Source organism: Coenobita brevimanus, chromosome 6 (genome assembly GCF_032717465.1).
Source record: "Coenobita brevimanus isolate Jiangsu-jjx chromosome 6, ASM3271746v2, whole genome shotgun sequence".
Lineage (NCBI taxonomy): Eukaryota > Metazoa > Arthropoda > Malacostraca > Decapoda > Coenobitidae > Coenobita > Coenobita brevimanus.
Genome location: NC_136959.1, coordinates 40081166 through 40092462, shown reverse-complemented (window position 1 = coordinate 40092462; position 11297 = coordinate 40081166). Strand labels below are relative to the sequence as shown.

The 11297-nt window shown below is 45.2% G+C and overlaps 1 protein-coding gene across 1 annotated transcript in view; it reads right to left on the bottom strand.

Annotated features, from left to right (window-relative positions):
• The window catches only part of LOC145399689 (uncharacterized), a 91673-nt gene that overhangs the window by 38953 nt on the left and 41423 nt on the right, over positions 1-11297 (bottom strand). The gene's annotated exons all lie outside the window — the stretch shown is intronic.

Genomic DNA, 11297 nt, shown 5'->3' with positions numbered 1-11297 from the left:
AGGCTTGGCTGACTTCCAATACCTGTTCATCACATTTCCACTTATACGTCTCGTGTCCTGAAGAGGTATGCCTCGCAGGAGAATTTAGTGAAGATTTCTCGTAGTGGTAAACAATGCACCTAGCCACTCTCCCGCGAGTAAGGAACAGGCAAGCAACATAGAGGTGACGGTTCCTGCCCCCCAGTACCACATCCATGCTGCAATCCATGGACCTAGGGGTGATCGCTGTGTTCAAAACGTATTCCCTTCGCCGCACTATGCACCAGTTGGTGACAGCCTGTGACAGCGATGATAGGACAGCAGTACAGCAGTTCTGGAAGGGCTACAATATACACCATGCCCTAGAGAATATCACTGCAGCATGGTGTGATGTTAGCCAGCCCATCTGAATGGTGTGTGGCAGAAGCTGTGGCCAGAGTGCGTGCACTCCTTCACCGGCTTCCCTGAGAGCATGCAAGCACTGCCGGTGCAACGTGTGCGGCAGGACATAGTGGAATTATCGAACAAGCGGGCTTCAGGGAGGTTGACGAGGATGATGTGGAGGAGGTTCTAGAAGGCCACAGGGAGGAGATTTGCAGCAAGGAGCTCGTTCCTGAAGTGCGAGCCCTCAATATAACAATTCTGAGGGAGATGCTGACCAAGCTGTACGAAATCATCACACTGATGCGCACATATGACCATCTCCCAGGACAAAGCAGGGACACAGCTAATTGGCTGGAGGAGGGGATGAAGGTGTACAGGAAGATGCTGGAGGAAAAGAAGAGGGTGCCCAGGCAGACTACAATCACTGCCTTCTTCATACAGGTCCCCACCACACCAGCAAGCCACAAAGGATCTCCCCAGCCCTTGACGAGCGGAGAATCTCCCCAGCATTCAACCAGCAGCGCATCTCCTCAGCCTTCAACCAGCAGATCATCTCCCCAGCCTTCAACCACCAGAGCATCTCCCCTGCCATTGACCAGCAGAGAAACACCCAGGGTCTCCTCTTGCTGAGGACATGCTCAGCTCCTAGTGCTGGACCTAACCTCCAGCCGATCCCCATCTCCCATGTCACTTGTGTCTCCACTAAGGCACTCCACCACTCCATCGCTGCCTTCCTTGCCCAGCCTCCATCTTCCTCACCATTTCGGCCACTGTCTCCACCTCCCTCGCCACGACTTAAGCCACCGCAACTGACTCCATCGCTACCTCATCAGTCATCGCAGCGGTCTCCCTCGCCACCTCACTGGTCATCGCAGCCGTCTCCATCACGACCTACTCTGTCATCCCTTTGCACTCCATCGCTACCCCCAGAGCCATCACATCACACCTCACTGCCACCACCTGAGCCACTGCATTGCACCCCATCACCTCCGCCTGAGCCATCACATCACACCCTATCGCCACCACCTGCCTCATCACAATGCACTCCATTGCCACCCCCAGAGCCAGTGCATCAGTCTCCAGCTACGACCACCTCACCTCACCAGGCTTCTCCACCCCCTCTGACCCTGCCCTGGAGATGGGGTTTGAGGGCATTGAGGAGGATGACTGAGTGTTAGGGAGCACCCCATGTCCCCTAGCCTCAGGGGGTATAGCAAGGATGATGACCAGGACTGGACAAGGACTTAAAGAAGTAAGTGATGAAAAGTGTTTGATATTTTCTAACGAATTCCCTATGATTTTAAGGCTTTATTTGTTGGTTTCAGTGAGTTATTTACAGGTATTCACCTTAGGTTAGCTTCCTTGACAGCTGTTATATATATATATATATATATATATATATATATATATAAATATATGAGGCTATCAGAAACATAGTGGTCTATGAAAAAAAAAAAAAAAAAAAAAAAAAAAAAAAAACCCGCGATCAAAGTTTTCCGACCTTCAGAATGCAATAGCTTGGGCAAATTTTAAGCTTGAGAGCTGTGGTTGATCTTAAAATGATCATTAGGATGTCTGCTTGAAGGATATTTGGGGAAGAAGAATGGACTTTGAATGCATTCTGAAGAAGGAAACAATGACCGCATTTTCCTCCCTGGGTGATTGTGTTGTTCAGGCATTGGATAGCATAAAACATGGCTTAAACACCCCCCAAACAAAAAACAAAACCCCTAACGACTGTGTTTTGGCTGTTCAATCATCTCATGATCATTTTACATGTCTACATTGATAATCATGGCTACAGGCAGTCAGTTTTATTAGGTACAGGTAAATTCGATCAACCAATATTGGAATGTATAACCCCCTAAAATCCCCCAAACAATAAACAAAACCCCTAAAGACTGTGTTTTGGTTGTTTTAATTATTTCATGTTCATTTTACAGCTCTATATTGATAATCATGGCTAGCAGTGGACGATTCTATTAGGTAGAGGTAAGTTCAATCAACCAGTATTGGAATGTATAACCCCCCCAAAAAACCCTTGTTTGCCTTCCAGTCAGGCAGATTACTCACTCGTTTACGACCGCTCAATGGTCCTGGGTCGTCTACCACTTCACTGGTATCAGCCATGATCACAAACACTTAATAAGGCACGAGAAAATCACAGAAAAAAAATGTAGGTCAATCCAATACACCAGGCCATGTGGGTGGTAGGGGAAGACAGACGGCCATCTTGGCAGTGGGGGAGGAAGGGGCATGCTGATTGGCTGGCTAGTGTTTTGGGTTTGCCCATTTGTCATAGAATACAGTGCGCCATTCGCTCACTCGACCCTAGGCGCTTATACTACTATATTTTTCAGTTTGCCCAAAATAGCCAGAGGCAAGCAGATTTGGGTCATGTGTACCCCCTAACATAATGGGAGTTTTGACCATATTGCGACTGCCAAATTTGAATGCTTTGTGCTTCCCTGAGTGCAGGGAGGCTGGGGGAACATAGTGGTATACTTAACTCCAAACCGGCCATCTTGGCGCTTAGACCACTATGTTTCTGATAGCCTCATATATATATATATACAGTATATATATACACATATACAGTAAAACCTCTTGGATAGCGATCATATTAGTCTGGCACAATCGTCGCTATCCATGAAACCGCTATCTTTGGGGCAAACTTTTTACCTAAATATATCAAAATAGTCTGTAGCTTTTTACAATTCACCCCATTTTTCCATTTTCAGCCATATATAACATGCATAATGTTTGCAAAATGAAGACTAGTGCATATTACACATGAAAGAAGGATACATAAACTTACTTTTTATTGGTTTGGAGTGTTGTTTATTGAATATGACACACTAGAAGTTGACTTGGGGTCTACTGGGGGCTGGGGCAGGGGCGAACTTGCTCTCGCTCTCCCTCACATTCACTTTCAATGCCTGCCCCCCATTGATGTGCCTCTTGATCTAGCCTCATCGCCTCTCTCTCCTCCTCGTCATCAAGCCCCTCAAAGACAATTTCCTCATCAGTAACAACAGGTGGAGTTTCTGGATCATCTGTGTCATTCACTACAGCTTGTCTCGCTGCCTCACGCCCTGCATTCTCCTTTCTCATGAAACTGGTGATAAGTGACTGCTGCCTCGCCTGGATCTTCTCACTGAACTTCTTGTTGATGATACTGGTGAGTTTGTTGAGGTGCTGCATGGCTTCATCATGGGTGTCAAACCTCAGGTTGTTTATCTTTTCATGAAACTCTCCCAACATTCCTAGCAATGCTGAGAAGTCTTTTGTCATTGGTTCACCCTCCTGTGGTTCATCTCGGTCGTGAACACCTCCATCTTCTCTTTCCTCGTCCTCTCTCATCATGTCTTCCATGGTTTGCTCTCTATCACGGGTACAAACGAGTTCCTCCACATCAAACTGAGATGCAGTGGACATGCCCGGCACAGCTTGCACCAAAGCCGTCGTCTCTTGAGCTAGCACTTTGAGTTCCGGTCTGTTGCCAAGCGTGTTTAATAGTAGCATCTGTTATCTTTTGCCAGGCTGCACAGATGTAATCAACAGCTTGCTTGACCTTGAACTGCTGCCAAAATGCTTTTACTGATGTATCTGCTGATTCTATTTCCCCTGGCTCTGGTTCTGGTTCACTGTCGCTAAACCCAACCTCCTCAATTTGCCGCAACTCCACCTGGCTGGCTGTCTTCTCCCTCATCGTTTTGTGAAGAATTCCGTAGATTATCAGTCTGACGTTTGCAATAAGTTCCTGGTCAAGTGGCTGAAGTTTCAAGGTAGTGTTGGGAGGAAGGAATACAACTTGTACATCAGGATGTCGGCCGACCACGTACTTTGTGTGGCCAGGAGCACTGTCAAGGAACAATAGCACTTTGAATGCCAGATTCTTGTGCTTGCAGTAGTCCCTAGTCTCAGGGACAAAAACCTCATCAAAACACTTCAAAGAAAGACCTGCAGTCATGTAACCTGACCTGTTACTGTACCACACACAGTTGGGCAAATTATTCATGTCACAATTGCGAAAGGAGTGGGGTTTTGCATACTTGTACAAAATCACTGGCTTCATCTTACAGTCTCCTATGACATTGGTTGTCAGAAGCACACTGAACCTGTCTTTGGCCATTTTTGTCCCTGCTGCTTGGCGGTGACCCTTAGGTACGTAGGTGGCCTTAGGTGATTTTCTCCAAAATACCCCAGTCGCATCACAATTGAAGATTTGTTCTAGGGTGTAGCTGCCATCTTCAATTATTTCCCTAGCCACCTTGGGAAAATCTTCAGCTGCACTGGTGTCAGCTGATGCCTCCTCGCCACGATAATAGGCTAGTTTAACATCACACCGTTTCCTAAAACGATGCAACCACCCCCTTGATGCAGTAAAGTGTGCTGGGTTTTTCACGCCTTTCTTATCACATAGAGCTTTATAAACTTTCACTGCCTGTCCCCTGATTTCAGGCCCATCAACACTTGCATTCTCCTTCAATCGATGGGCTAGCCATTTCATTACATAATGTTCAGTAATAACCAAAAGTCTATTATTCTGTTGTCATGCATAGCCCGGCCCCTCCACAAAAAAACTTTTCAGTCACCTTTAGTGTTGCTTTAATTTCATCCTTTCGTTTCCTGATATTTCTGACACTTGACTCGGGCACATTTAATTCTTTCACTGTGTCACATGTCTTCACTCCTTCCTCTATAAGTTTGATAATCTTCTTCTTCTCCACTGTGTACTGTTTCTTGGCTTTACCACGCATATATTCCCGTGACTTCTTCACACTTTTATCACTTTTTTATGTCCCTGGCCTTTCGTCTGCACCATGACCACCATCTTGTCCACCAGCACGACCCATGCCAGAGGTAGAAGCCATTAAATTTAGGGAACAATCGCCGACCGACGTAAGAGCAGGAGAAAAAACCAACACGTGCTGACTAGGGGGATGGGGTGGACGTGTGACGTCAGGCTAAATGCCGATCGCCATGCGAACGTCATCAGGGTTGCCAGGGTACCGACCTTAGCAACTCTGCCGGCCAGGTGGTCGCCATCCACGCGGTGGTTCTCGCTATCCGCTGTGCATGGGGTATATCCTGTCGCTACCCCTGAAACCGCCATCCAAAAAAACGCTACCCTAGGGATACTACTGTATATATATTATACTGTATATATATATACTGTATATATATATATATATATATATATATATATATACATATACAGTGTATACCTGACGGGCATCATTATGAAAATGATTATGATTTTATTCTGATTATCATCTGGAATATTTTTTGATTGTGATTATGTGAGGTGGTGCACTGCTAAGCTTTTAAAACATACTTGGACCTGGAACATGTATGTAACTGGCTAATTTACTTGAAAGAAAACTACTCCATGAAAAATACAAAAAAATAATCACAATAATCACATTTTAATCACTGATTATTGTCAGGAACAGTATGATTATGATTTGATTATGATTAATGCTGCAGCATAATTTCTGATTATGATTTGATTATGATTACACAATCAGAGCCCTTGATTATGATTTCTTTGATTTATAATCTTATATACACTCTCTCATCCCTTTTCTGTCCAACTCTCTAATGCAAGAGTTAAATGTTATTCCCAGTCCTTCATTTATGCAACAGGTCAACTCTGTCACTGTCTCCCTCTGTTTGTATTCCCTACTTCTTATGATCTCCAGTCTTTCAAACGCAGTGTGTCCAGGTATCTCGAAATGAATGGATCTTGAATTTGGCTCTCTTTTGTATTGTTTTTGTTTTTTCTTGGAAGGATCGGTTTGCGCGCTCCGGCCTTTGGTTCCTTGTAAATTTATATATATACATATATATATATATATATATATATATATATATATATATATAAATACTGTACATATATACTGTACATACAGTACATCCCCACAGTATGCGAGTTCTGAGTACGCGATCCCCCTTGTACGCGAGGACCTATTTTTTTTTTTTTTTTTTTTTTAGTATGCGAATTGAACTCCTTGTAGGTGAGACGGGCAGCGAAGAGTGGCCCAAATCCGGGGTTACCCCGAGTACACAACATTGCCCCCCCCCCCTTTAACAGGTAAAGGTCTATTTCTCTATCTATCTATTCCCAGACGCCATAATCCCGTAAGGGGTGCCCATTTGACTTGAGTTATTTGTCTTACAGGGAGGGGAACTAACCCTCCACCAACCCACTTGTTGACACGGAGGGAGCACGTATAGGTTGGTTATATAGTTACCACCCAGTGTTGTAAATGGTTTCTTAGCTTACAGGAAACCATTTGGCTTGTCACTCAATGTAAAGCCACCTGTAAAGGAAAGAAAAGCAATAAGAACTGACAGGAAAGATGGGTAGGAAGAGAGGAGGGCAGGCACAGAAAAAGAATGATAAAGGCTCAGGAAGAAGTAGGCAACACTACATCATGTGAGTGGATGATGATTGCCACCACATACCACCAATGGCTTACCTAGTAAAGCCATGATCTTGTAGGTTTATTTTATCTTAGGTAATATGTCTTAGACAGTTTCCCTGTATAGTACAATACTTAGGTCTGAAAGGAGTCTCAAGGGTTGCCCATGAAGGGGGGTGCCACCCATATTAAATTTTTCCCATAAGTTTATGTATTCACAGTACACGAATTCCTAGTACGCGACGTCCTCTGCCGCCCATATAGTCGCGTACTAGGGGGATGTACTGTACATATATACAGTATTTCCTCGTATTTTGACACATTTTACTTTGGCGCCTCGATTTTCGATCTAGAAAAAAGTTTCCGAGTTGTTTCACACTTCGCTAGTTTCCCTGCACTTCGACACTCCCAGCCAGCAGCCGACACTCAGCTGACGACGCATACCGATGTTCAGTCTAGGCACCGTCCATTTATCTATGCAACCTGCAACGGTTTTCCATGTTCTTTATACTGCAGATCCAGCAGGGCAGTAGACGCACATGAGTTTGTTACTCTTTATGATTGTAACATACGATCTTCAGCCGTGTTGTGCTACCATTTCTTAACAAAGAATCATTACATGTTTCTCGTAACACTGTTTATTTTTGTTTTGATGGACAAATACATGAAATGGACATAAATAAAGCTTATCGATATTTAAGGAAGGAAAGAATAATAACCATCCCAATACAGAGATGGTAAACTCAGCCCACCAATTTTTAATTCTATTTGACTATTGTATATTATAGCCCCCTTAGTGGTAGGTGGTGGCAACCATCATCCACTCACTTGATGAAGTGCTGCCTATGTCTTCTTTAGCATTTATCATTCTTTTTTCTGTGGTGGCCCTCCTCTCTTCCTATTTTTTCCATCTTTCCTGTCACTTCTTATTGCTCTTCTTTCCTTTACAGGCGGCTTTACACTGAGTGACAAGCCAAATGGTTTCCTGTAAGCCAAGAAACCATTTACAACACAGGGTGGTAACCATATAACCAAACCATACATGCTCCCAACATGTCAACAAGTGGGTTGGTGGAGAGCTAGTGCCCCTCCCCATAAAACAAATAACTCAAAGTCAAATGGTCACCCCTTATGGGATTATGGCATCTGGCAATAGACAGACAGATAGATATTACAGCCTCTCTTCCTTGTAGCAGTGAGTAAAATAATGTTGTTATAATTTCTCCCTTCCTTTTAGTGACAACGAGGGCACATAAAATGACCAGGGTTTAGTTGACCGACTTTGATGTCGAAAATTAAATAATCTGGTGGCAAGTGGCAAATTTTCCTTGGTTAGTGACATCGGGAACCAGCCCATCCACCCTCAATACACCTTCACTTGCCACTCAAGTCAGACTTCACTTTATTTCTGGTAAGGATTTTTGGTGCTGCAACACTTTATAACAGTTTTAATGTCTTTTCAGGTATATGTTTATTGTGTTATGCTGTTTTAGCACTAGTAAACACTCTTCATTTAATTTTGGGTAGGGCCTGTTTGGTGTTATAGTACCTTCTGACAGGGTAGGTACACACGCACCAGAAAGTATCGATGCAGAATATGTGTTAAATATTATGACACATGGAACAAAGGGAACTGGAAATTGCAGCTCTGTCCTCCCACACGCAGGCATCTATGATGATAGATGACAGCTATATCAGATATAACTTTTGTGTCCTTCATAATGTGTAGGAAATGGCCGTAAATGTTATAATATATACAGGTGTCAACGGGTTGTCAATGCTGCATGCTCGAATCATTCCAGATGGCATCGGACCCACAGTGCACCAATACTTTCTCGTGCGAGTGTACATGTCCCACCGGATTGCTCCTCTATTTTTCCCACTGATTCTTAACTTCACACTTTAAAGTTTCATGTTTCGCGAGGTTTTGGCGGAACATCCAACCTGCGAAAAATGAGGAAACACACTGTACATACACATATATATCTGTGTATAGATAGATAGATAGATATAAATATATATATATATATATATATATGTGTGTGTATATACATACAGTGAGTCCTTGATATACGAACGGGATAGGGACCAAAAAAAACTTTCATAATTCAAAATTTCGTATATCAGAACGATTTTCCCCACTGAAATATACATATAAATGGGGGGATGCATCCCAGGGCCCCCTCAGACCTCCACCTAAACTTCACCGCCCCCTATTAAGAAGTAAGGAATACCTGTATATAACTGTAGAGAAGGGGGTGGCCATATTCTTGTACATCTCCTTTTTCTTCGTCACAGTTCCAATGGTGGAAACAGCAAGGCCTAAAGCACGCCCAATCTCCGAGAATCCCTGCCCCTCCTCATGGGGTCTTATAATTTCCAATTTCCTTTCCAGAATTAGAGTACGATGCTGCTGCTTCTTTGTAGTGGGCTCCTCCAATGCTGGAGATGATGCAGGGTGCTTGGGAGGCATGACGAAACAATACGAAAAGGTGAAGGGCTGCAAAAATATCCTCACATACAGTGAGGCTGTGAGGAGAGGAGGGACGTGGACTCAACTGAGAAGCGCGAAAAAATTTGTTTACCAGAGAGGGGTTAGTTTGTTTTCTCTCGGCAAGCGAGTGCAGCGCTATGCACCGCGCCCATTTTGAATTTTTCATACAGTATTCCATTAACCCTTTAACCGCGGGTGTCATTCCAGAATGACATCGACAAAACTGGACCAAACCGCGGGTTTCATTCTGGAATGTTCGTGAATATTTTGAACACCGCGCGTTTTTCCTGTGCGCAAATTGTCTCATGCAAGAGTAGCTGTCGAGTTCTTTCACGCCAGCCATCCCACACCTCCCTCCTCCCACCCCGAGGGGCCCCCCCCCACCCCTGCCCTGACACACATCACTCAGTATCTGTCCAGCTCTGTGCGTGATAATGGCGCTCCATCCCGACTCATCGTCGCTCGCTTCCTCCTCGCAAATTATTAGTGCTAGTGTTCCTTCGACCTCTACACTGAGGAAGGAACTGCCGATGGCGAGGCAGAAGGGGTTGAGCACTCCAGAAATTAGAACAGAGCTGGACAAAACTGTAAGTACAACTCTGGACTGTGGCAGTGAGAGTGATACACTTACAGCAAGTAGTGACAATTTTGCAGTGATTGGTGGTGAACCCTTTAGCACTGACAGTGACAGTGATGAAAGTGAGCATGTAGTTCCCCCCCCACCGCCCCCAACTTACTCTGGGAAAGGGAAGGTGCCTATGGGGAAAATTGGTGTTGCACATGGGAAGGGAGTGAAGCGCAGACTTACGTCTCCTACACCAGGCCCTAGCAAGCATTTCCCACCACTTTCCCGTTCCCCTAGCCCTATTGCCCTCACATCTTCATCTTCTGCTGTGCCCTCTCCTCAGTCTGCATCATCTGAGGAATATGAATTCCCAGAGCCTGCACAGCGAGGGAAGGCAGGACGCGCAGGCCGTGCAGGCAGGGTAAGCAGGGCAGGCCGGCCTAGAACAAAGGGGATGCATGGCAGTTGGAGGGCAAAGCTGGGTGATACGCGAGGTGATAAGCGGGGAAGAAAGGGTCAGATTTCACCACACACCAGTCAGTAACCCCCCCACCTGCCCCCCGCCCAGCTCCCTCACCATCGCCACCCCCCCACTCAACCCCCTCCCGCTCGCCTCATGCCTCACCCATTGCCTCAACCATTGCCTCCACCTCAGCTCCTTCTCACGGGGAAACGAGTGCAATGCGACCTGCCACTTCCACTGAATCACGCACAGGGAAAGTTGATGCATTTGTTTGGTCTGACGGTGCAGATTTTCAGTCACACAATCCGCCGTTTGACATGACAAATGTGGGAATACAGCCTGCCTTTCCATGCAATGCAGGAGATGATTTTGTTGACTACTTCCTGGCCTTCATGGATGACGAAATCATGCAGTATGTCAGCGATGAGACCAATAGGTATGCAGCTCAGTGTGCAGCAGAAGGGCTGGGACCTATTGGCTCACCAAAGCAAGTGTCGTGGTTGCCTGTCGGGATCAGAGAGCTGTATGTGTTCTTTGCACTGATGTTCTTGATGCCCCATATCAAGAGACATGAGTTGGAGGAGTACTGGCTCGTGGATGACATTACTTCTATCCCAACATTCGGGAAGTATATGTCACGAGATCGGTTCCAACAGCTGCCAGGATACCTGCACTTCGCTGACAATGGAAACCCGTCCCAAACTGAACCTTTGTGGAAAGTGAGGGATTTTCTCAACAGGATTAGGGATCGATTTATGCGATTTTTCCGTCCTATGCAAAAAGTCGTCATAGATGAATCCCTGGTACTGTTCAGAGGACGTCTCAAATTCATGCAGTACATCCCCAGCAAACGCCACCACTTTGGGATAAAGTTCTTTGTGCTGTGTGACTGTGAGACGAGGTATATCCTTGATTTCGTGATCTACTCTGCAAGCACAATGGACATGAACAGGAAAGACCCCCTTGGCTTCTCTGGCTCCG